We start from the raw sequence: 24,292 nt of genomic DNA on the forward strand, positions 1-24,292 counted from the left end.
GAGGCAGTGTGGCTGCTGAGTTACAGCACTGAACTAACATTCAAAAATCCTGCTGAACGCCCAGCTTTGCTCTCAGGTTGTGGAAACTGGCAGTGAACCTTCCCATCCTTGACCTCCTGCAAACTGAAAATGCTCAGACCAGGACAAGCTTTGAGATCTTGGGGCAAAAAGTGCTTTATAGGAATATGAGGGTGGCATTGCAATAACTAGCTTTTGGAGGAGAATTGTACTCTCTCTGTTAGATGGCTTAATATCAATATGTTTTGTTTAATAAATTATCATCAATGTACTCATTTCATGCTCTACTCCGCCTGTTTCTGTGACCCTGGAAATACAACTGTCAAGAAGACACAGTTGTGACTCTAACCAGTTCCCCACTGCCTGCTGCTACAGTTTTCCTCTAATCTCATCTGAATAGTTTCATTACATGACATGTTAACGCACCAACAGAGCTGGAAAGGCTGAGTGCTCCTCTAGGTGTACACAATGTAAAATCATTAGGCTGCTTAAGAAGCTTCCCAAATGCTTTCTGTCAGCAGTTAGACGGCAATTACAGAATTAACTGGAACAGACCACGTCTCCCCCTCACTGACCCGCAGACTGCCAAAGAGGGGATACCATTTCAATGGAAAAAAGGTATCACCTGTCAGAAGAACAATATGAACACGCATAGCATATGGAAACCATTTAGCAGCTAGCACATTATGCACTCACCAAACATCCTGCAAACTCGAGTACTGCTTGGACCAAGCTGGGATCAACAGACCTGATGATGATATTTGTGTTGCCTTTCCTCTTCAAACCATGTGCGTGAATAAAACTGTGAGGGGACCAAGGTTTTCAGCCTCTTGTGCTGATGGGGGAAGGGTATCAATGACTGAGGCAGGTGGAATGGGGTAGCGTGGTGTGGGGCACCCTGCCTTGTCTGCCCTCCCTGCTGCCTGGGACTGCGTTGCTGGCAGAGGATGCTGTGATGCTGGAGGCAGGAGACAAGTCTACCTGGCCTGCCCTTGCAGTGCCTGCAGAGCAGGGAGGTCCTCCAAAGTGCTCCTTGGAGGTCTTGAGGGAGGACCCCACTTCAAGTTACCCATTTCAGTAACTCCCTGCCTCTCCCTGTGTGCCAGCCGCTGCCAGCCCACTGGCTTGCCCACCCTGAAGGGAAGGCTAATGGAGTTGCTCTGGCCACAGACATGCTAATCCTAGCCAGATGTTTCTCAGAATGATTAAAAGCCAGGGACACAGCTTGCAATTTCATACTGGGCCACACACTTGCTGGACTGTTACTGCCACCTCACCCTCAATCCCCACAGAGTAACCACAATGATTCCCTGAGATATCACACACATAAGCCAGTATAATGCATAACCTCCTTTCCTGGAATTTTAACCTTTCCTTGTCTTTTCCAGGCCTGGACCACCTTATGCACCACTGCCTCCCTTCCTTCCTTCCTTCCTTCCTTCCTTCCTTCCTTCCTTCCTTCCTTCCTTCCTTCCTTCCTTCCTTCCTTCCTTCCTTCCTTCCTCTCTCTTTTTCTGTCTGTCCTTCTGTCTTTCTTCCTTCTTTACTGTATCACAACCCAAAGCTCCTTCTGGTTCCCAGTGGCTCTGCCTTTTCCTCCACCTCTGCCCCATTCCTCCTCAACACTTTCCCTTGCTCCTTTTCTAGAAGCACATCGGGATGCTGCTGCCCACTTCACATTGGTGCCATTTGCCCAGCTTTCCTCCTGCCTCTGGAGCAGCTTCCTCACTACCTAGTTATTCAGCTAACTCCTTAGGGTAATGGTGAGAAAACCACAACATTCACCACTGAAGTCTGTCTTCCTCCAAATGTCTCACTGTTGTGGGTCTTTTCCACTCTTACTATTCTGCATTGCTTTTACTTGTACCATAGCGTGCTGCCTGGAGAGGTTCCGAGGCATCCATTTCTGGAGTACCAAACTCACAGCTCACATATAGGCCAAATAGAGGCCACCGGGACTATTTACCTGGTCCACAGCCTGCTCCTGGTACCTTTTCTCTTGGGAATGACCAAGGAGGAGTTGTCCCAGAAGCTGTCAGGGCAGCTACAGCAGACAGTGCACTGCTGTCTGCCTGCTCTGAAAGCACTTCTTAGAAAGAGGGTGTGTTAATTGTCCTGGTGATGGCTACCTCCTGCAGGGTCCCCAGGAATGGCAAGAACATCATGTATAGCATGCGCAACCATATGGTTGAAGAGACCTGTAAGCCATCAAGCCCATCTAGCTTCATCATATTCTAAACCTACAACCCTCCTGGCAGATGTTCACCTAATCTTCTCTTACAGACTGCTGGGGTTGGGGACTGCATTGTCCCCAAGCAGCACGCACTGCAAGTGACCTGTACTTGTGCAATGCATTGATGAGGGATTTACAGCAATAGACTGTACGGTGCATGGGCAGAAGATCTGGTCAGATAGAAGAGAAATGGTTCTGGCATCCAGCCCCTGACACCAGAATAACTGCAAGACCCACCCAGCTGGAAACTTCGGGCTCACTGCTTTGTATTTGTCTAGGCAAGAGCCTGTTAAGTGTTTTTACACTCTTTGCTTATCGTCAAGAGCCATGTGAGTTAAGGGAATTAGTTTAAAATGTTCAGTTCTGGTTTGTTCCATGAGGGAAAAATATATCTTTTTACATTTTTACATCTTTTCTTACACATTTTTTTTCCTCCAAAGGGGGAAATAAAATTTAAAAAAACCCCAACAAACTATTGATTGAAGGGCATTCGAATAAAGCAGAATTATTTTTTTAAAAAACAAAACTTAAAAACCCCACCTTTTTGTGTTTTCTTTGCCAAAGCACACTTATTTGTCTCAGTGTGACATTCATAGCAACAATAGATGCTGCGTTGTGGTAGCCATGGGTTCATTCATCACCTAGATCTTCTGGATAGATGCACCAAACCTCACAAGAGGCACCTTTTCACCTGCGTAGAGAAAGACATGATACAGAGGCTGGGCCTGGGAAGAGGGACAGAAAGTGCTCAAGGAGGATTATATAAGGTGCATAGCTACTCGTTCTGCCAGCATGCATCTGTCTTGTAGATATGAAAATGAACTGTTCAATACTCCGATTTTTATTCTCGCAGAGGGAAAAAAGTAAACGAAAACCAATTGCAAATCCATAGAGCTGCTAAAAGGACAGCTGTGAAGGAGAACACGGTTTAAACAACTCAAGGCACCTAAAATAAAGAGCAACTCAGGAAAATATAATCCACAAGAACACAGACAAAACAGCTGCCCGAGCTGCAGCTGGATTCTGTCCAAGGGAAAGCAATGGGTGTCAAGTTCACTTTTCAGCCTTCTCCATACTTGTTCCCTGTGTTAACAAAGCGGCCTGGAAGGGAAAGGAGTGCCAGAGGAAAGCCTGACTCTCTTGGCCAGCTCAGTCCCCCTCTGGCTGCTCCAGGTGTTGTCTGGCTCAAGCACTTTGAGCACAGGTGGGCATCTAAAATCTCGGCCCTCACCAGGAGCTCAACGCCATCCAGCGAGACTCCAAAAGTCACCCAGGGACAGGGTCCTTTCTGCCTGAGGTCCCCTCAGTCCATTGCTGCCTGAGGTGCCCTCCAGTTCCTAAGACATGGGCAGCTGGAGGCAGGTGAGTCAGTGCCTGGGGACCCCAGACCCTCCAGGCCACCAGCTTCAGCCTCAGCATGTTATCCAAAGGCATCTCAATTGGCTCTGAACATCCATGTGGAACTTACTTGATCAATCCCAGTGGTTTCCCAGTCCGCTCTAGCAGCACGGGTCAGTTGAGTGCATATGTAATAGATGCAGAGCTGGGGCTTGAGATATTTAGCTCGAACTGTGAGCTAAATTTTCTTATTTCACATGTAAAGTGCCCTAGACATTTTTGCTGATATACAGACAATCATTTTAAAAGCCAATGAACCTCCTCACCCTACCTCATGTACCACCTTCTAATCACCACACAAAATTTTATCCTCTGTATATAAAAAATGTATGGCAACAGACTTGCCTGCCACATGCCTGCAGAGATAATTAAATGTCGATGCCAGAAAATATGAAGCTGGAGGTTGGCAAAATTTCTCTATGCCTTTTCATCCTCGGCTTTTGAGTTCATGGAGAAGGAAAATGGAAGTTTGGCAATGACAAGAGATTTAAGGGAGTCTGTGAGAACCATTTTTTCTGTGAGCAGAGAGGGAAGATTTCATTAATCTTTTTATCTGTCAAGGTACTGCACTAACTTATTTCACTCAGTGTGTGATATTATACTACAAGACTGCCGATGTTTTTTTGTAAAATATGTTTTGGCTTATTGAGTTACTGTACCAAATCATTCACTTCTCTGTTTTCTCCCTCTTTTTTTAATAAACATTGCCTGCCATATATTACATAAAGGCTCTCCCTATCTCACACACCGCAAAGCAGTGGTGTAAATCCAAACATGAAGAAACAGAGAAAAGAAACAAAACTGGATATAAATGCCACCAGACCTGTGTCACTAGCCATCAGTGGCAAATGTAGGATGAGGTTAAAAAAGCACAATGGCTAGAAAATGGCCTGTTTCAGGTGTGTGCCTTGGGACAGAGGTGGGTGATCAGCAGAGGGACAAGGTCGCAGCAGAACCAAGCCTTTGACTGGACACCAGGGCCATGGCTCCTGGCCCCAGCCAACATCTTTGTCCAGAGTCAGCTCTGCCCAGCCTCCTTGGAGAAGACAGAGAAGCAATGTTGCTGGACAAAGCATAGGAACCAGGGGCCGCTGTCCACATGCGTGCAGGGATGTGTTGGCATGATCCTACTCTTTATCTTTTATTTTGACATTTCCTCTCCCTCCTTGTCCTGATGTTCTTGATATCTTGATGGATTTCAGCAGCTCCATTGCCAATGATATTATTGGCATCCCAGTTGTTTTCCTCATGTTTCTTCTTCCATGTGCTTTTGGTGACCTCAGCATCACGCCTGGACTCCCAGTACTTCCTCTTTCAATTATTGCTGCGGCTCTTGGCTGCTGGGAGAGCTCCCCCTTCCTGCACTGGGCAGCTGGGAATAACCTGCCTCTCATCCTTACTTTTTCTCTCTCCTGCCCAGTCATAGCTCCCGGTCAGCAATACTGCTTTCCCTGAAGATGTCTGCTTATTCTACCTGGCTGTGAATAGCCTTTTCTGTTTCACACGTGGGAACTGAGGACATGGAAATTATACATTTTCAGTGTTCAGTTAGAAGTCAGCAAGGGATTTACAGGCAAGTCCTTAATGATCTGTTCTAAATCTGACTGCAAGACTTCACCCTCCTCCTCCTCCTTTATCTTGGCCTGTCCATCACTCTCAACCACACTCTTTTTTCTCCCCTGTTTCTTTCCCATCCCTTCAACTGGGGGGTCTTCTGTGTCCTCCCTTCAGGTTTTGGGGTTTCAAGGCTCTAGCCTTGGTCCCACCCTCTTTTCTTTCTGCATAGTTTATTTTACAGAACATGATGCAATCACCCAGCAAGAATCTTACCCTGTTTCTCATCATTTCACATCTCTGTTGGTGCAACATCCATTTCTCTGGCTTTGACTTAACTAAAACAATCCCACCCTCATCCTTTTGTAAGGCTACTGCTGCAGAGACACGCACCCCTAGCCTGTAACCCTGAAGCTTCACTATTGCTCTGATGACTACTGTTCTTTTATCTCATTCTGCTCTCTGGATGGGTTTTTATCTTGAAAAAGTAAAATATTCAGGGCAAAGACTATCTTTTTGTTTTGTCCTTGCACAGCATGTAGCACGCCGGGGCTCCAGTCCACAGTGAGAGTCTCAAAGTGCTGTTGCTAATCAAAGTGATAAAATGATAAATACACCAAAACTGGCAGTAGATGTAACTAGCCTGATCTAGTTTGTCTCTCCTGCTCTCCCACAGACAGGCAAACTGACTGGCAATACTGTTGCCAGTGAGGAGATTTCAGACTTACAAGCCATATTAACCAGCAGTGGGGACAACAAGGTACTGGATACTTGTGTACCCTCCTGCCAGGTCTGTTATCTCTACACTTACCTGTATAATAAATTTACACATATTAAAAACCCCACCAAGTATGTCTCCAATAGTTATATTCAACAGGCTGAAGGCAGCTGGTTTCATATAACCTCAAATGTCTTTCTAAGGTTGTTGTCAGTGAGAAAGCCTACCCTTAATTTGGCCATAGACTATACTTTTCCATGATAAATCTCTTCTCCTGTCAGTACTCTTCCTGCATACTTGCTAGAAGTGATGGAAAAACAGAGACATTGTTTTACAAAATAGAGCAAAGTCATGTTTATTTGAAATGGATCTCTTCTCCCTTTTCCTCAAACACTGCTTTTCATTTTACTGGATATTACCACAACCACTTTTCTTAACCAATCCCCTTTTCCCATTAAATTATACATTTGTAAGATTTTCATTGAGATGCCAGATGATGCAGAACAAAAAGCTGTAGCATAAACATCTTACAGAGGCAGAAAATGTGTTGCTTGCCTTCTGCAGAGTCAAACAGTTCTGTGCCCAGTCCTCTCTCTTTTTCCTCCTTCTGTCTGGTGGCTCGAAGGCTGCAGACCCCCATACTCATCCAGCAACCTTCAACACAAGTGTTGGAGGTGTATTCAGTGTTAGGAGCAAGAGGGTGGCTGGAATCAGATATCAGTCATGCTGCCCTGTGACACTGTCTGGGGAGCAGCATGCAGCAATGCATTGTAAAAAAAATGTATGAGGGAAAGGAAGGGGAAAAGGGAGGAGGAAGAAGAAAGGTGTCTTTTGACGTCAGTAAATATTTGAAGTAAATATAAGATTAATTTTGCAATCTACCCACATATGAAACCAATGCCGGATGTGGCTTGTTTGGTTTTCATATGCCAAATCCAACAAACACTATCAGAGTGGAATTAGGCCAAACATACAGTATTCCAGTAAAAAAAGATGGTCTAACTGTGAGTACGGAAAAAAAAAAAAAACAGTACAGCAATCTTAGGAGTTTATGGGAAGAAACATAAGCAACATTAGGAAATGAAGAGCAAAAGGGGGAAAAAAAGCAACCAAGAAGTAAGCATATAAATATTTAAAGAAATGAAATGTCATCAATATAGTAGAGGAATGAAAACTACAGAAAAATAATGGGTCAATAAATAGACCTCTTGGGAAAAAGAAATGACAAAGGAACTAAATGTTTTCCTTGCCTCTGAATTAGTTAAGAAAATACATTAACAATAAACCCGCAGAAGACATGTGTGGGTACTAATGAGCACGAATTGGAGGTTACTGAGATTAATGAAAGAATTCAGAAGAGCTTCTTGTGTAGGATACAGATACAAAATGCCAGGCAAGTATGAGTTAATCCACAGTTAATATTGGAGATTAGGGATCAAACAGTTGGACCATAAACTGTACATTCTGAGAGAATTATTTATTAATCATGAGTCAGAAGAGTTTTTTTGAAAGGCAAATCGTGTCAGACAGATGTGGGGTTTTTTTCACAAAATAACTTGCTTTTGGAAAGATGAGGTAAAAATTGAACTGGATTCTCAATGAACTTCAGATCATGTGGATTTGACAGCCAGGGGTGACCTCGAAAAGCCTGTCTTAACAGACAGAGCCTTGGTTCACATGAAGGTCAGAGTCAATATCATTGGTCCTGATTTTCTCAGGGGTAATACAGAATGAATGAGGGAGCACAGGAAGTTTACTATAGATTAATTTAAAAATAAAAGCGTGATAAAATTTTTGGTAGCCACAGAATTAAATTTCAAAGTAAATGCCAGATCGTTTCTAAGAAACGAGAAGAATTTGTAGGTAAGTGGATGCTGGGGTGAAACACAATTTTTTTTGCAAGAACTGGTAAAGCTGAAGTCCTCTGTCTGTCAGAAAACAACTACATTTGGAGCCACACAATTACTGATTTTAACGTAAGAATAATGTGCAAAATGTATTTGGAAATGATACTAAACCAGAGTGGTTAAGAGACATACAGTGCTGTACATCTTAATCAGTACAGTAATCTGAGCAACAATAAAAGGCTCTGAGTTATAAATGAATAGCCATAACACCAATCTCACTTTTGCTGCCATAAATTGGAAGTATTTATAATGAAACCAAAAAACTTACGTTGATACAAAACATGCACTTATGTGTATATGGGGTCTGGTTTTGTATGATTATGTAATCAGAGAACATATAATCCCCTCAAGGATATAAAAATGAAAACTGTAACCTTAATTATGGCAATTTTTAATTTCTTTTTGCAAACTGAATAATTATCTTCTAGTAAGTTTTGTTTTAAGGGAAGGTAATGACAGGAGCTAATGAGTTGCAGACAAGCAAAAATGTAAAAACTGGGGCTTGAAGAAAAGCAAGAAAGGACAAGACAACTGCCACCCTCTCAGTGATGTAGCATGTTTAAACAAGAATTTCTAATTGAGGTCATTTCACTCACCAGAATTAGAACACCAGCCGAGGGGAAGGCGGAATATGTATCTAAATAATTTAAGGAGGATTATTTTACAGAGAGAGCAATCAGGAGGTGACACAGATATTCAGCAGAAATGGAGAGGTCAGACAATGCCGATGCAAGCAAAATCCTGCCATCCACATGGATCTTTAACTGATGCACCTTTGAGGTTAGCGAAGAACCCAGAGTACTGCAGGGAGCAAAAAATTTGTCAGCCATCACATCTTTCTTGCAGGCTGGCTGTGTGGGGTCATTCATATTATATTGATTTCTGGGAGTGGTTTTGCCCTTCTTTGGCACACATTTTCCACATTTACAGGCCATAAAAAACAAATAGAGCCATAGCCTTTGTAAATGTTATTATATAAATTGTATTGTTTCTAAAAAAGGAAAAGAGAATGCAAATTTACATTTTCCAACGAGCTTTGTGACAGAGAAATGCTAGATCTCTCATCATCTGTCATCAAGGAAGATAACATGGCAGAAACATTTTGAATGGCAGAAAACTGTGTAATTACAGAGATTTCACCTTTCACACCTAGCCCAAGAACTCTGCCTAGAAGGGCTGGAAATGTATTACTTCTTACCTGTGTGAAGTCACCGACAGGCAATTATTGTGGAATCTTGTAGGGCTTACCTGAAAAAATATAAATCAAATCAATTTGGATTAAGTCATCCCATGGTTGGAGAAAGAAGGTCTCAGTTCCCAGTTTACACAGTCATGAAGCTATATGAAAAGCTAATATCCATCAAAATTCAGGAAACGGATTTATGAAATTTCATAATGAAACTTAGGATATGTTTACTTTTCAGCTTTCATCTAGAGCCATCCAACCACCTTCAACATGTCACACATCATGCCAGTCCCACTTCACAGCGCTTAAATTTAGGCAAGGGAAGAGTTCACATGGACTGCCTGCCATCCCAGCAAGAGAGCTTGAAACCATGGACGACTAGCATAGTGTCCTTCTTTTGGTTTCTCTGCTGTGATCTCTGGACAATGCTGCCTCCTGTTAGCGCCGTACGCTCACGCACACAGCACGCACAGGTGCAAACACTGAAAAGAAGGGACCTCTCTCTCAAAGAATGGCCTATTGAGGCTGACCGACTTTGCATTTAGACTTCAGTCTTCTTGGCCTCCACCCAGTGCCTGCTTCCAAAGAGCTGGGAGCCCAAATCAATATTGTCTATAACTTCTCAGCTTGGCAAATGCACACACAACAAACAGGCACTTTGTGTGCTTCTGCAGAAAGAAACAATCCTGCACCACTGAAGATCATTTCTTCTGCCTTTCATTTTTTGACTTAATTGAATCCTGGCTTTGTCCCTTATTGGTGTTATAGAAATAACTGAGACAGAAGTGTATCAGTCCAAACAGGAAAAGCAAACTCATTACAAATTTTTCATCCTGATTCTAACATAACTTGCTTGGTCAAATCTTAATTCAGCTCCTATCAAAGTCCAAGATCCTTCCCAGATGGTCAGGAATTAGGCTGGACAGTAAAAAGTAGTCTGCAAGCTAGTAACATTTAATACTTTTGTCTGAAATAAATTATAAAAATCATCCATGATAATGTTTTCATCTGAGCCTAAAAATAAGGGAGTATGCAGTAGTGAGGCAGACAACTCATTTATATAATACATACCAGTCTGGGCAGTTCGTAATATAGGAGCCAGATCATGTCTGTAAGAACAAAGAACATGGTGACCATTAAAAGCTGGACCACAGGATACTGAAAAGGATGGGGGTGATCAGCCTGGAGACACAGGTGAGCCCCCCATGCAATAGTACAGTTGGGGAGACACACCAGGAAGTATCAAGGAAATGGAAGAATCATCTGTAGAAAGCCAGTGAAACTATCACAGTAATACTGTGCCTGTTTCAGAGACTTACTTGTAAATGTGATCATTAGGCATGCAGAAGGGATGAGTGGGCCAATTTGGTCTCCTGAGGTGTCCAAGGGCTACTTCTAGAAGGTCTGTAAAAGAGCACAAAAAGAGCAGTAGGCATACGGAAATTTTTATAAGTCCATTTACTGACAAAGGTGAAAATTGCTGTTCTGGTTTGACCTCCTGTATAAAAGACCTTTATATGTTCTCTCGAACAAAAGATTTTCAGTGACAAAGAGTCTGTTAGAAACGTCGGGAAACAGTTAGATGACTAGGAACTCCTGGTGTTAAAAAGAGCAAATCTTATCTCAGAATGGAGCTTTGTAGCTTCAGCTCCAAACTGTCAGATCTTGTTAAGCCCATAGGATGAGGACCCCTCTAGGATCAGATTTCTGCCCCTGGTGTACCTACTTATGTAGGCTTCAGTCAAGTCCTTTCTGGGGTTACTGATACCCGAGGCAGCATCCCCCTTTCTGTAAGTGCGGCCTACTTGTCTTCTCTCTACAAGTGTCATGTCACTTTTGGCTGTACTGAAGGACACAGTATTTGCAGGCTCCCATTTCAAGAAGTAATTCAGCTCTTCTTCATTGTGCTCACTCCCCAGCCTTCAGCAATATTTGTAGATTTGCTTTTAGGTCATTCATACAGCCAAGGGTTAAACAGCTCATGTCAAGAAAACCAGCGGTTGCCTACTGAAGATGGTCCTATACTTAACAGCAGATTTTGGGCCCAGTCTGCTAACATATTTTTAATCCCATTTAATATGGCATGTGATTTTTTAATAATTCTCAATAAAAAAAAATTCATTACCATAATTTCATTACCAAATACATTAGAGAAATATGAATACATTACCCCTAACACCTCTGCCACCAAACAAATACACATGGTACCATGCTGGTTTTGAAGAATTTGTTTCCCTTAAGCCTGAACTGATTACTGTTAAGTAGAGTTCTTTTTTTTTTTCCTTGTTGTTAATGAAATGCATTATTTAGCTCAGGCTCACTGTCTATGTCAGGCTGATATGCCTATAATTACCAATATCTGTATCTTCTGTTTCTCCAGGCAAGCAAGTCTTTCTAGCGTTCCCATGATTTACCAACTTTAATAGCCCACACATCTCCTCATCCAGCTCTTTAAAGCTCTTGCTGCAGCCAGACCTACTGGTTAAAAACAGCCAGCTTATTAGCTCTTGCTTCACATATTGCCAAGTTACTGTTGGAAGGGAACAGATTTCATCTTCGCCCTCGGTGAATTCTTCATGCAGACTTTTCAAAAAACCGCTTGGAACAACAAGATATATTGAAACTATTTGCCATTTCTACATTAAAAACATGTTTTTACAGACTAGTATAATTGTTAGGATTTTTTGTATTAAGAGACATACTGAAAACTTTGGTTTACTGCCATTTACTCTCTTGCCTTAGGTTTTTTCTTTGTGTCCTGTCACTTCACTAAGACATTTTTTGGTTTTCCACCCTTCTAATTTATATTCATTACTATATCTTTTTCCTCTCTGTGTGTGTGTGTGCATTTGTATTCAGCTACATTTGCCTATTTCAAGCCAGCCTGGTTCTTTTTACCAGCAAAAGTTTTTTTCTCTTACTTGGGCAGCTGTGTGGCTTTGGGGCATGCAATAAGCGATTGTACAAAATTCCCAATTACATTTCCCATTTTAAGACCATGAGAACAGCTGGACAGGGTACGATCAAAGGCCCATCCAGTGACCCTCCAGCAGTGGCCAGCTTGCCTGGAGTACAAACAACCGAGCAGCACAAACACAGCCAGAGCCAACTCATACCTCCCCTTCATCCCCCGCCAGCCCTTGGGTGTCCCCCAGAGTGGTCCAAGCCAGCAGCAGGGGCCTTTGCATCCCACGGGGCTTGCTTCCTCTCCTTTGCCCTGTTGCTTTTGGAATCCATGTGGACTTTTAGCAGCCACACAACCCACAGGAAACATCCGAGTTTGATTAGAGGATAGATAAAGAGGAATCTCTTTTTGTTCACTCTGTCTTTTCATTCAATGTCTCCTCATCACAGCACTCAGTCACTGCCATTCACCTTTTCTGCATCATTTTCAGTTGTATTCTGTTGCCTTCCCTCCTCAATCAACTCCTTTCCAAGCTAACAAAGTCTAGTCTATTTAATCGCTCCTTGAATGAAATTATTTTCACTGTATATGTGATCACTCTTCTTGTCTTGCTCTGAACCTTTCTACTTCTTCTTTACCCTTTTTGAGATGCAGGGAAACAAAACTGCGCATGCTACTGTGATGTCTTGCATTTCAAATTTCTCCAGGATGATTTGGCTTTTAAAGATTTTTCAGGTTCTTGAAACTGGGCTTTTAAACTACAAGGTTTTTCTGTGTTACTGTGTTACTGATTTGGACTTCAGCTTATTTGAATATAATAGAAAAACTCAAGCTACCATCACTGCCAGCAAGAAGCAAGTTTCAGCTCTGTGCCCAATACACCCTTCTGGCTAAGTTAATGTCCAATTTGGAGCTATGTGAGGCTGGATGCAGTTCCCAGATAGGGAATTGCCAGCTATGGGTTCTAGCATTTCTTAGGAAATTTTGTGTCTACCTCATAAAAGCAAAAACCAGAAAAGGTTCAGATGGGAGCTGCAAGAATAATCCAAGATGGGACAGCCTGGCTATATAGTAAAGGACTTACAAAGCTTAATGTTCTGGCTTATTCAAGAGAAGATAAAAGGTGACTTGATCCTGGCTTACAAACACCATTATGAAAGGGACTTTTGATGGCAGATGGATTTGTAATCTGGTGGTGTAAAGGCGTAATAAGATCCCATGGCTGAAAACTGAAGCAGGACAAATTCAGATTAGAAACAAGGCAAAAATGTTAGCAACAAGGGTAATTACCCAAGCAGCTTAAAGGGATGTACCGGATTCTGTAACACATGATATTTTCAAATCATAATTAGCTGTCTTTTTAAAAGATGTGCCCTTGCTCAAGCAGAAATTATGGTCTCCATGCAGAAATAATCAGAAGAGAGTTTTTAGCCTGTATTAAGCTAGAGGTCAACCTAGATGATCTTAATTACCCCCTTGGCCTTAAGATCCATGAATCTAGAAAAGTGGGGATAATGGCACATATTTAACTGTGATTTGAACAGAAAAATTGGGAGAATTGTTCACAGTGAATAACTGATTCTATACATTTAGGCCAGTTTTTTTCTCATAGCATATCTGGGAAACGACCATTAACTCCTCAAATCTATTTTTCAAATGTGATGGACACCTATCTTGCCCAATATTTAACTTTGAATTTCTTAGCTGTGCTGCCTAATTGGCTAGCTAACAGGTAATGTGCCAGTTCACCTCTGTGACTGATTAGCATAAAGGCAAAGCAGACAGGCATATTTAAACATTTCAAATTCTGTTTGAGTGAACATGTGTATGAACATGATTTTTAAATCCATGTTCCTTTAATCAAGCTCCACCATGTCATGGTTACTGAAAAACAGGCAGAAAAACTATGTGAGAGTGACTAAAGCAGATTAATTTATTTTAAATGCTAAGGTCTAATCAAGCCATTGTCACGTTATTTTCCTCATCAGTCATCCAGGTCCTGGTCTAAGGATGTATTTTGTTTTGAAAATGAACAAATTCCCTAGCTGTTTGCTTATACAGTAGGTAGTACAGTGAGGTCCTTCTAGGGGCTAATGTAATTGAAACAGCAAATACTCAAGATACAGGGTATTAAAAAAAAGTCTGCTTTCACTTAATACAGGTCAATATCCATGGGAGGAAGTACAGCATATTAGGAGACAAAACAAGAGCAGGGACAACTCATCTGTGTTGCAGTTAAATATTACAAAAACAAGACTGGACTATTAAGAGAGTATTAAGATAGGATAACCACAAAGAGGAACACCTGTTAAAGAAAAAAATCTCTTTCAAAGCAGATCCTCTTTTGCCAGTGAAACCCATTTAAATTGTTTTAGGACCATGGAAAGATATCCCTGGTGATGATGAGGCACATTTGAGTGTGGTCCACTGTAGAAAGAAAAGGTTTCCTCCAGGACCACGGAGCCAGCAAGTCATGCCTGTGACACTGGACCACACAAGGAAGGCACAGCAAAAGCAAAGTGGCTGTTCTTTAGTAACATGTAACACACAGGGCACGTATTGAACAAGGATTTTACTACCAAGCTTTGGCAACCTGTGCTTTTCACCCATCTACCTTCCCATCCAGTGTGTACAGTTGCCCACACCTCCATCTGCTGGGCTCATCCTGCAGCTGGGACCTGCTGCATCAGCTCCCAGTCAGCGAGGCCAGGCCATGCCAGGGGTGGAAGTGCTCCCTCCCTCCTGGTCAGACTCCAAGGGGCCTGCTAGCAACCTGGACCGTCACCGGGAATCAAAAAGATCGTCTCCCTCCAAGCACTTGCTGTCTCAGGGACATCCACCCCACTGCCAGGAGGTTTGACCGTGATGCATACAGACACGCCGAGCTGGTCATGGGCAGTTGTAAAAGCACAGGGAGGAACCCCAACCATCAGCAAGCTTTGACAGCCCACAGTGAAGCCTATTCTTCCGCAGCATCAGATTTTGAAGCCCACCCTGGATTAAAAGCAGTCTGGGTATTGCGACACGTTCTTCAATGCTGTATTCCAGCTGCAGCATGGAGATACCCTGTGTAGGAGCTGAACGCCTGCAGATGATTACAGAAGCACAGTTGAGTGCGATTAACAGCCATTTGGCCTGCAGTGAGCTTGTGAAATGAGCACAGTTTATATTACACAGAGGCATCAGGGAGCAGTGGGGAAGGCTGTGACAGGCAGGAGGGAGTAGCTGCCTGTGTCAGAGGCCACTTCATTTATCACCTGTTAGATAGCTTTCCTATTACATCTCCAGCCTGGCGTGGAAATTATGCTTGTTCTGTGCCTCCGGTTCAACGCCAAATTGGAGGAAATATATGGTTGCCCTATTTCCATGCACTTTCTGATGGGAGATGTGAACATCAGTTACAAAACCGCTTGGTACTGCCAGCACCTGGGGGAAGTGGTACCCCCTGATGCTCAGTAAAAATGTGATGCTTTGGACCAGACTAACCTCTGCTCAGTCAGTATCAAGAGCTGTAAGAGCATCTGTGCTCCTGGAGACACACGGTGTTATGCAAACAAGAAAGAAAGAGTGTAATAATTTCCCTTTTCCCTACCCATGAAAACGAACTTCTGAGTCATCAGAACTTTGAGATAACTGAGAAATATACACGGAGGGCAGTGCCCAGCTCAGCCAGTCTAGCAGACCTCTTGCTGCCCTGCCTTGCAGGCAGGCAAGCTGCCTTCTCCGCTCCCCAGGGATGGTCCACACATCTCATCTGCTTCCTGGCGGTCAGGAGATGTGACATTCAGGTGCCTGAGCCTGTTTCTGCCCTTGCAGGGTGCTGCTTTTACTTACACCTGCAGAAAGCCACTGATCCCACCAAAGTCCTTCTTGTCATCTCTGGTGAGAGCATGAGGGCAGACGTGGACCCTGATGAAAGGTCTGGCCTTCAATTCTTCCCCAGCAAGGAAAGCACTTACTGGCACATGTGCAGCCTGTTTACAATCTCTGCATGCTTGTAGGGCTGGCTAGTAGATGTCTGTGCTGTGAGGCCACACATTGCTTTCTTGCAGTCTGAGCAGCCAGCTCAAAACCAGGTGCCTCCATGGTGCATTTCCAGCCAGCAAACCTCCTCTTCTGTTTCTTTCTGGTTTTCATGTTTGAATTAAGTGGAAGTTGGATTAACCCCTGGATGCTGAGCCACTAAAAAACTGTTTCATTGCCAAGAATAATGGTCAGGGTTTAAAAGTGCTTCAAAACTGCCTGTTTTGCCTTTACCAGTGGTGGAAAAGTGCTAGATTTCTCAAAATGGGTTCAATCCTAGTCATGACCAGGACTAATCTGTGTAATGAGGTCTCTAAGAAACAGTCTCACTTTTCCTCAGATATGAACTAACATCACATAGGACTTCAGATGTGGGGTCATTTGTGTGATGGGGAGGGAGGACTGCATGCCTTCATCCTAAGAACTGGACAGAGGTGGCTATGGCAGGCAAAAATTCAGATTCATGTCTAATCTAGGTCGGTTACAGCAGCTCCTACCTGTTCTCCACATTCATGAGGTTAACTTGGGTTGTCTAATCAGCCAGAAATGAGCTCTGAAAAAAGGCAGCCTCTCCCTCCCTTCCTCCCTCCCTTCTCCTGTGCTGTCTCAGACCTTCAAAGTCAGCCCTGAGTTTTTTCTCCACCATGAGGCTGGAGAGAGCTGCCTGTTTGAAAGCTCATGCAAGTTCATGGCTTCGTTTTAGGGATTTTGAAGGCTTGTTGCTCTTCAGTGCTCTGATGGAGATGCTCAGGTATAGCTTACTTGGGATCTGTTTATCTACAAAAACAACCAAGCTATTCTCACCAGCTGCTGTGTGAAGGCCAAGTAGATGGGAGATACGAATGTGAGACCTGTTCTTTGATTAGTGTGGTTTGTACATCAAGGTTTTATTAGTTTTTACTGCCCTACTGACTGCTGCCTTCAATTGCTTCATGCTAGCCTCTTCCCTAATAGCTCCTCTGCTCTCTCTGCTTTCCTTTCCACTGTGTTTATGTGAACCTCTTTATTGACAGTTCCAGTGAGATGATCAAATTTGGCATCTGTTGCTGGACATTTCAGGTTTATTAGATCTGTTAAAAAAATCTTTAACTCTGTAACATGCATGGGGCAGGGTAACAGCAGGGAAGCAGAAGGGGCAGCTCTGGGGTCCATGTTCACCCAGAGTTTACGCTGGTTCAGTACTCAATACTGGGGGGTGATTCCCAGAGGATGATTCCCAGGGGGTGAGCAAGGAGGAGGGGCAGGGAGGTGGTTTAGGGGCTGACTGTACACACATGCATCCATCTACCTGCCTCTGAGTACTTGTCACGTCCATGGATACATGCTCCACATATGCATGCTCACCTCAGAGATTTTTATGTCTTAATGCCTTTGCCTTCTTTTAAGTGTTATTATTCAGTGTACTACTCCTATCTCAGTCATTGCCCCAAAGCCTTTGAAAGGCCCAAGGTTAAGGTGAGGACTAGGTAATCTCTGTGGTTCTTTTCTTGTCCCTTTCTTCTAACCACAAGCAGCTCTTAGTCTGCTGTTCGTGAGTTCTGGGGAGTCCAGGAGGTTTCTTGCCTTCTCCTGTTAGTCTCACATTGAGCTTTTTTTCTTATCTGCCTGCACTTAGACTTCTGCCTTCTGATGAGCTGTGGAGAACTCTCAGCTCTCCTCTGCAGGGGTTTGCCTCGCTTCACTGGATGTGCAGGACCTCACCACCAAGCTGATTTAATAGCTGAAATAAATATTTCCAACATCTGCCTGTCGCAGCCACAGCCCCATTCAAACAGGTGTGTATAGAGCGGGTTTCTAATGTGGGAAATAAACATTTTTTTCCTTCTTCTTTCCCCTCCAGCAGCTAAAACCTGAAAGAACTGGGATGTTTCACTCCACTGTTCTCAAAAACTTGCTACCAAGCTAAAAAAGCTGCATGAAACTTTTCACACCAGGAATAACGTGTGCTCCAAAAAGTCATGAGAATGGGGAAATGAGAGATAATCATGGAAAGTGCTTTAAACTTCACACAGAGTGGTCACTGTTGGCAATTTGCATAATAACCCTGGGAAATAAGCTATTATGGTTCATGACAGCACCAATAATTAAATGCCAGAGCTGGTCATTACAAGAGTTAACCACTGATTAATTAGTCTGTTTATATTAAAAAACAGGGTTGGCTTCACTAACTAATACATTGCCTGTGTACAGCTGTTACGAAAGAGATCACTTGTCAGATAATTGCTTAAGTAATTTTTAAATTGTTTTAATTAAGTTTCAGTGATTGGTCTCCCCCCAATTTGTTTTCCCTTTTTTAGGGAATGGGGAAGAAAGAAGCAGGCACTGTGTATGTGTAGGTAATATGAGGTAACAGAATTATGATTGGAAATCTATAGGAAAACAAACCCCCGTTGTGATCCTCGTGTCCTCCCAAAGGCTTGTAGGAATCTAGAGAAAATTAGATCTTAATTTTATATCATTTATTTTGCCTCATGGAGACTTGTCTCCTATCTTACTCCACTTGGTGAATTCACAGTAGGGACAGAGGTAAAGCCTTTGTATGCTCATTCAATTTATTATTCGTGATATTAGCCTGCAAACTGATGTTGGGGGGGGGGGGGGGGGGGGGTGGTGCAGCTGATGATAAAGCCTCACTTACAGCTTCATACAGCTTCATAGTGCCAGGTCCTCTCTGGAAACTTGCAGTTTGCCTCTCTCTGCCTGTCCTCCAAGGAGAGCTCACGCTGTACCTGCCCCTAGCTTGGCAGGAGGCAAGGGCAGGGGGCAGCCGTGCCCCGGGCGAGAGGCTAAAGGGAAACAGCACCAATGGTGACAGCAACAAGGCTGCCTTCCCCGAATCAGCCTCCTGACATTGACAATGTGTCAGATCAAACGAGCCTTGGCATGAGAGAGAGATAAAAAAGATCTTTTGTTACTGGAAATTCAATTATTGGGGGGTTGCCATAAAGGGCCTCTTTAATATGTTGCCGCTCTCCGCATTACCAGTCATTACTGTATAGCCTGCACTTAAAGAAAACTCTTGGGCATCATCACACAGGGCCTTTGCATTGTTTCCCTTATCCATAAGGACATTTTGTTAATGACTTCATTGATCCATACCTTTGTGTGGTTCCATATGCTATTTTGTGACACACTACTTCAATGGCATGGAGCTTAGCTCTGGGACACCGTCATCCAGGCATGACACTGTTTTGCTGAAATACAGCTGTTTGGCAGCTTACTGGCTAAGGTTCAATCTTTAACGTACTTACAGACTCCAAGTCCAGAATAGCAGCAGAGCAATAAGGCTGGAAAATCAGAAAAACAGGAATAATCACATTCTGTTATCACTTAAAGAGTTACCTCCCTTGCCCAGTACACAAACAAAACCACCTAATCCATAAATTCACAACGAAAGTTTCCTCCTATATAGAACATTCAATTACATTCAATTTATATCTGTAATCCACCTGTGTGGCTCTGCTCATATTAGTTCTTAGAGATATTTTTCTTTCCTCTGAGAAAATGTGATTGCTTTTTAATTGACAAACAGTCTCACTGGTGAATGGCAAACCCAGAGCACTATCCCCCCGAGATTTCAAAGCATGCAATACAATCACCAGTGGTGTTAGTAGTGTAAACACTGAGAAACCTCCCTGCTAATCCCTGCTTTTTTGAGCATGTTGGCATACCCACATTCTCACCTCCCAGCTGAAGCACCCTTGAGCAGCACAACTATGAATACACCAGAAAAAACATGGTTGGGTTTGGAGGGGAATGGATGGACACTGCAGGAGAAGAGCTGAAGGGGGTGCCTGTGCATGGGGCCAGGTGCTCACTCTCCTGCAAGAGGAAAATCCTCACTTGCCCTTTCAGGCCTCATGTGAGAAATTGCCAGTGAGTGACTCCTGCTCTTTATATTCACCCCAGTAATTAGTCCTGAGAGACATTTTTCTGTTGGACTCAACTCTTGTCTCCTGGCCCAGACTACGACTGCCAGCAAGTTGGAGTGTGGTGGATTGGGGGTGAATTTGATGCAATGTCTCATTAGTAATTTTGCTGCACTTGTTTTCACCTCATGTTAGCTGAAACCTCTCTGTGGGGCTTTCAGCAAAACTGCCCCATCAGATGGCTCCTTGTGTCGAGCACATCCTGCCCTAGCAGCAGTCTGAACTCAGAGCCCCTGACAGCCAAAGGAAGAACACCCGAATATCCACTGATAACATGATCTTCCTCATCCCACCATCAGAAGAGAAAAGGTGGGAAGGGGAAGACGTGGGTGGCCAGGCCCCGAGAGGCTTGCCGAGGCAGCATGGGGCCAGGGATGCGGTGTGGCTGGACACTCGGGGCCAGGGGTGTGGTGTGGCCAGGTGCTCTTGCCATCTCATGGAGTGCTCAGTGCCTCCAGGCAGCAAAGCTGTTGGCACAGCCGGCCAAGCCCCTCATAAGACACCCACACCCAGTGCCTCTGCTTATTCACACTTTCGACCTCCCTCAGGCTCCTCGTTGTCCTTCTGTTCACAGCACCATGACTGATTTGTGTCTTATTTCTCCTTTACCATGATATCTTGCAAATGCTTGTTCTTACCATGCCTGTTTCCCAGGTCTTTTTCCCGCACCCCTGCCTCCAGCAGCCCTGTAGACCTCACACAGAAGACGTCTAGACAAATTTGTGAAAACTTGGGAAGTACTTGGATGCTACCACAAGAGGTTAGGCAGGAAAGTTAATCAGGAAATTGCCATCCATTTCCTCCACAGCACAGTTTGAATCAAGAATTGTAAATAAGGCATGAGACACACTCTGAATAATGAAGAGAAATGATGAAAAGTATGAAATAGCTGATCATGAGATCACAATTTATTTTGGATGGTGAATGTAGGAGAGGTTCCCAGGGAAAAATTAGTATGCAAGTACGTAGGTACAAGATGAAAGATGGTATCATAATACTTATGGAAATGGGAATCAAATGAATATTGCCCAGACAATCCTAAGTCTAACCATTCTTATATTTCCAAGAGCTTAATTTTGCCATTTTAAAATCCTCTTACATTTGGAGGATCAAGGCCTTATTTTGTTAATCGCTTGTATGAAAATGTTCCCAATGTGGAAAAGCAATTCTGTGACCAATAAAATAGCATTTCATGGTTTTGTCATTTTACTGAAGTTGGACTTGTCTGCATATTGAAGTGTGGAGTTTCAGCCATTTCTTTACTTAAGAGAAAAAGAGCTTTGCTGAGCAAGAAAGAAAAAAAAAAAAAAAAACAAAAAAAAAAAAACCAGAAAAAAACCTAGTCACATAAAAACTGTTCTTTACTTTTGGTATATTCAGCACTTTTGCTGAGTAAAGTTCACAGAACACTCACATGAATAAAGCAATATTTTTGTTTAATTGGATTGAGCCTGGAGAGAGAGGAAACCAAATAAATCTTTAAGTGGGGGCAGGGAGGGATGGGGGAAAATACTTCAAGGTAAAGTGATAAATAGGTAACACTGTCACAGAAATTTCCTAAGGCAGAGTATTATTTAATGCTGGGTTATTTTCATGGACTCGCAGATCTAAAGGCAGAAGGTGTCTGACCTCGTTCATAACACAGGTCACAGGATTTCGTCCAGCTGGTCCTGCTTTAGGACCATACTTGAGAGTGGGGAGCTGGTCACAGGCAAGTTTTGCTCCAGATGTCCAGAGCAGTGGGATGAGGAGGATCCTGGGGTAGGCGGCAGGATTTCTGTGCCATCCCACCAGCCTGGATCTATCCTATGTCACTTCCAGAGGTTTCTTAGGCAATTTGTTCCTCAGCAATGAATTTAGCACAGCTAGGATCCTTTTTGGGTTTGGAGGCTCTGGGAACTGAGGGAAGACTCGGAGTGCCCCATTAAGGGTATCTGCTGACTTCAGCACCATGCTGGGAAAGACCTGATGGATGCTGAGACACAGCTGGACAGACTGCAATCCCTTGGTGCTTCCTCAGAGCTGGAGGCCCAATCCCCAGTGAAGACTGACAACCAGTGACTTTATATGCACTCAGAATAGCTTCGACAAAGTTGGCTCAAGTATAGATTGGGATGAAACAGCAGTGCTCCAGGCTGCAGTAAGTACTATGGTTCCAGGCACATTTTTACACAGCATCTTAGGCTCTAAGCTGCCATGATTTTATTGCTAATGGTGTACAAATTAGCTGCATTAAGACTAGCTCCACTCTACCTGTGATGGCTGCAATTGCAGTCCAGTAGCTTGAGTAGTTTTGCAATGATCACTTTTGCTCCTTTAAGTTAGCAGTAAGAACGAATAGCTACCTGCTCTGAGTAGACTTTTTTCACGCTGTCTCACAGCTCAACCTCATTCAGGTATGTTAAGGAGAGCTGGAGAATGGCAGCCCAGTGTGTACTTTATGGGCTGCATGTTAAGCACCCCCACACTCTTATATTTCTGTTTTCCAATTCATTTCAGGGCTGTTGACTTCTATGAGGATTTAACTGCAGAGAGCTGGTTGACAGAAACATTCATGTCAGTGTGCTCCTTTGTAGGGCTGGGAAAGGAGACAAGACTCTTCAGCGACAGAGAGTATCGTGACAGTGTTGGCAAACCCTGTCAGTCAGCAGGCAGCTTTTGGCCCCAAACGGAACAGGGGAGTGAGCGTGTCAGCCACACTTGCTTGAGTGCTCTGCACCTTTTAGTTACTACCTGCAAACAAGCTGGTAGCTCTTGCAGACTGGCGTCCTCATTACGGTGATCCAAAACTGCCAGTGTGCATGTCATGTTGGTAATCCTGGGAGAGAAATCAGAAGCTCAGCTGGAATGAAAACCATTCTCCTCTGCAAGGGTGGATCCTTCAGAGCAGGATGGAAATACACTGACGACATGCTGTGAATTGACACAGCAAACACAACTACTGCCCAGGCTGGACGTGAGCTGTGGTTGAAGAGGAAGTCAGGATGTGGACTTGTTAATCCCATACGTCTCAAAAACACTATAAAAATAGACTAGGAGATAGTTTATTTACAAATGAGATGTTATTTTTAGCACTGGGAAGAAAGGAAGTGCAGAAGGCTGTGACACTGTTCTTCACACTTGTTCATTTACCCAGGCTTCCCCCAGAGAGACCAGCAGCCAACACAGGCTAGTAGAAAAGCTTTGCAGTAGGAGAGCCAGTTTACACAATTTGCTTACGGAAAGAAGGCCTTTTGTGGCACTCAGTGCAGCATGAAACATGTTGTTCTTCAGTACGGGGTGAGCTATCTCAGGCAAATGCTACCTATTCAACAAGGAGATGAAGAGGACCAGATGGAAAGATGAATTTCCTTTTCTAAGATCCAAGAGAGTGGGCTGATGCTGTTGCAAGCGGAGATGAAGGCTGAGTTAGAGAGTGAGGATCTGGCTACAGATCTAAAATTTGTTGGGTGGAGGGGGAGAGAAGTGCTGGCCCAAATGTTCACAGAGAAACTGTAGGATGAAGAAAACTAAAGGTACTTTTAGTGTACTCTGACCTTCAGCACAGTAACACCTGCCTTCCATCTGTGTTTCTTAAATCAAGATGCTCGTGCCTTAAATGAACACAGATGGGAACACCCCACCCCACATTACAGTGAGAGGATGGTATTCACTCACTGACCATGGCAGTCCAGCTGTCAGAACATCTCCCTGACAGCACTCAGGACCATCCATCCTCTCTGACCAGGTCTTTCCCTCAGGTGAGGACAGTCACAGCTTACAGCTACACCAGTCTTTTATATGCCTGTGATGCCCTGTTCCCCTCTGTCCCTGTCTCCCCCCATACACCAGATCTTCTAACCCTGTCTGAAACCTTTGTCCCTTCCCACCACTGACTGCTCCTTGCCTCTACACCCCCCTGACATGAGTGCATCCTTGAAATCTTTCCTTACCAGCTCCCGTGTCCCTCTGTGTCCCCATGGGTTTCATTCCTATCACTCCTCCCCAGCTGAGAAGCATTTCACTCCACCCTCTGGCTGACGGGTAGTGTGTCTGTTCTGCCCACTGCTCAGCACCAACACAGGTTGGTCTACTCCCCTCCCCCTCTCCTGAGATAACCACATTTCAGAGGCAGCTGTACAGCTTTTTATAGATGGGACTTAATGTCACTTGATGGACCACAGCACTATTTTTGTGCCAAGTTAGCACAGGCTTAGTATTCTGTGCGTGTGAGTGCTTCACCCAAGACTAGTCTCTGAAATATAAATACCACTCAACCAAAGTTATTTAGAACTTCAGTCGGATCGACCTGATCTGAGCCAATTATTTTCTACAACAGAATTAATTAGACTGCATATAAAGTGAGTGAGATGTGAAAGACAGGTCTGCAGAATTACTTATTCCATTAACAGTTGGTTTGGAAAAAAAAAAAAAGAGGCTCT

The 24,292-nt window shown here is 43.6% G+C and overlaps 1 long non-coding RNA gene across 1 annotated transcript; it reads right to left on the minus strand.

The window, feature by feature from the left end:
- Positions 1-6,369: 6,369 nt before the first annotated feature.
- LOC141969462 (uncharacterized) lies at positions 6,370-23,829 on the minus strand. The gene is made up of 6 exons (XR_012635062.1): positions 23,804-23,829; positions 19,194-19,229; positions 10,334-10,418; positions 10,086-10,123; positions 9,027-9,076; positions 6,370-6,575 (listed from the first exon to the last, which is right to left on the minus strand). It is a non-coding gene; the product is annotated as an uncharacterized LOC141969462 (long non-coding RNA).
- Between the last annotated feature and the right edge of the window lie 463 nt (positions 23,830-24,292).

The sequence above is a fragment of the Athene noctua genome, chromosome 1 (genome assembly GCF_965140245.1).
Source record: "Athene noctua chromosome 1, bAthNoc1.hap1.1, whole genome shotgun sequence".
Classification (NCBI taxonomy): Eukaryota; Metazoa; Chordata; class Aves; order Strigiformes; family Strigidae; genus Athene; species Athene noctua.